Source organism: Aethalodelphis obliquidens, unplaced genomic scaffold (genome assembly GCF_003676395.1).
Source record: "Aethalodelphis obliquidens isolate GAN/ISIS:26980383/991018 unplaced genomic scaffold, ASM367639v1 scaffold65, whole genome shotgun sequence".
NCBI classification, from domain to species: domain Eukaryota; kingdom Metazoa; phylum Chordata; class Mammalia; order Artiodactyla; family Delphinidae; genus Aethalodelphis; species Aethalodelphis obliquidens.
The window spans coordinates 9,487,770-9,490,525 of record NW_020838009.1 but is presented as its reverse complement, the minus strand read 5'-3'; positions in this window follow the sequence as shown (position 1 = coordinate 9,490,525).

The following is a 2,756-nucleotide window of genomic DNA, read 5'->3' as shown; positions in this document are numbered from 1 at the left end:
CAAGTAGATGGGTAGCTCCATGAGGGCAGAGACCACGCCTGGGTCCTTCAAAGTGTAACACAAGTGTCCACCTCCGGGCCTGGCTCAAGCTGTACTCAATCAAGACTGACTGAATGAATGAGGGCAAGGAGGTGGGGGGCACATTCTCAGGACTCAAGGCCAGATGTTCTTTCTGACACAGCTCAGAAATTCCATTCTATCCTTTGCGGTTCCCACACACAACTCTGGGTAATGCCAGCTGTCACCATCCCTGCCGCTGCTCCCGTGGCCAGTGTCCTGAGTGGGGTCAGGCCAGCCTCCTGCCCTCCAGCCTCAGCTCAGCTCTGCAGAGATCGCTGACCATGTCAGTGAGAGCTGTTTCGGGGGACTGATAAGGGTGGACGCCAGACTGGAAAGAGTGGGAGGTGAGGAAAGGGAGACGGTGGGTGTAGAGAGCTTTCTCACTAGTTTGGCTTTGAAGGGGAGGAGAGAATTAGAGTGGTAGGTAGCTGCGAGGAGCTCTGTGGTCAAAGCAGTTTTATTTTATTTATTTATTTAAATGGGAGCGATTTAAACATGCTTAAATGTCAGTGGGAAAGCTTCAATCAGGAAGGAGAGGTTGAATAAATCGAAGTGAGAAAGGATCCTGAGAGGAAGAGAGAAGGCAGTTCTAAGGGGCACATGGATGTGAATACAAGCTCTTTCTGCCTCACAGTTGGCTGAGGCCCCCGCCAAGAGAGGCAGCTGCTCTCCGATTCCAACGTGGGATGCTAGACCACCTAAGCAGGACTGGGAAGGGAAATGTCTGAGAACTAGTTCTGAGTCATTGTATTGACCACCCACCTCCAGCTTACAAAGAGGATGGATGCAAAGCCCAAGAGAGGACCAGAAACTATAAAGGAGATTTCTGGAAGAGAGGCTTGTACCATGGAAAGAAGGGGCGTGGGGTGTGCTTCCTATTTTCTCAAATCAACTAGGGGGGCCAAATAAGGAACTCAAAGGGTGGTCCCTAGAGCCAGGGGAGGAAATCTACAGGGGAGGCGTGGCTGTCAGTGGCTGCGCTTTTACCAAGTGCTCTATTTGAGAGGTAGGTGTACACTTCCCATGGATCAGATGTGGGCTACAAGTTTGAGACAGAGCGGCCAGAGGTTGGTCTGGGTCAAGAGTTCTCACCGGCAGGGACTTCCCTCATGGTCCAGGGGTTAAGACTCTGTGCTCCCAATGCAGGGGGCCTGGATTCGATCCCTGGTCAGGGAACTAGATTCCACACACCGCAACCAAAGATCCCGCGTGCCACAATTACGACCCGCACAGCCAAATAAATTAAATTAAATTAAATTAAAAAGAGTTCTCACCGGTGACTTTATACCCCGAGGGACATTTGGCAATGTCTGGAGACATGTTTGATTATCATGTCTAGGGGGCATTACTAGCGGGGTTCATCTAGTGGACAGAGGCCAGGGATGCTGCTACACATCCTACAGTGCCTAGGTTGGGGAAGGTTAGAGGGCAGGATGGTATAGGTTTGGTGTTGGGAAGTTGAAGGGGTCCCCATATGATGGTCTGAACTTTTTCTGTGGCATAAGAAATTCACCTTCTGCTGGGAGTGAGGGGGATGGGAGGGCCGTGGAGATTTGAAAGACTGAAGAATTGAAATAGTCATTGTAGGAGTCGGGGAGCTCCCACACATAGTAGGGCTGCCAAACAACATGTAAGAGAATGGAGGGGTCCAGAGGCACAGCCCAGACAGATTCCTGGGGGCCGCCCAGGGGTCCCGCAGCAGAGCCTGCATGCCCAGGCCCCTCCACAGAGCACTGCTGAAACCTGGAGTAGCACCGAGGGACTCTCTGTTAACAGCTCCATCTTCTTTTGGTGCTGTAGGGCTTAGCTGTCCATTAGTCCAACTTCAGCGTCCCTCACTGGACCCACATTGATGATTCAGTTCCTTTTTTTTTTTTTAAGATGTTGTTGGTAGGAGTTTATTAATTAATTAATTTATTTTTGCTGTGTTGGGTCTTCGTTTCTGTGTGAGGGCTTTCTCTAGTTGTGGCAAGAGGGGGCCACTCTTCATCGCGGTGTGCAGGCCTCTCACTATTGCAGCCTCTCTTGTTGCGGAGCACAGGCTCCAGACGCGCAGGCTCAGTAGTTGTGGCACACGGGCCTAGTTGCTCCGCGGCATGTGGGATCTTCCCGGACCGGGGCACGAACCCGTGTGCCCTGCATTGGCAGGCGGACTCTTAACCACTGTGCCACCAGGGAAGCACCCCCCCACTTTTTTTTAAGGTAGAAAAATCTTGACAAATATTTTTTAAATTTTTATTTATTTATTTTATTGAAGTAAGTTGATTTATAATGTTGTACCATTCTCTGCTATACAGCAGAGTGACTCAGTTATACACATACAGACATTCTTTTTAAATATTCTTTTCCATTACAGTTTATCACAGGATATTGAATATAGTTCCCTGTGTGATACATTAGGACCCTGCTGTTTATCCATTCTAAATGTAATAGTTTGCATCTACCAACCCCAAACTCCCAGTCCATCCCTCTCCCTCCCCTCCCCACCTTGGCAACCTCAAGTCTGCTCTCTATGTCTATGAGTCTGTTTCTGTTTTGTAGATAGGTTCATTTGTGCCATCGTTTATCTTTATTTTTTAAAGCATTTTAAAATTTATTAATCAATTAATTTATCTTTGGCCGTGCTGGGTCTTTGTTGCTGCGTGCGGGCTTTCTCTAGTTGCCGCAAGTAGGAGCTACTCCTTGTTGCGGTGCAC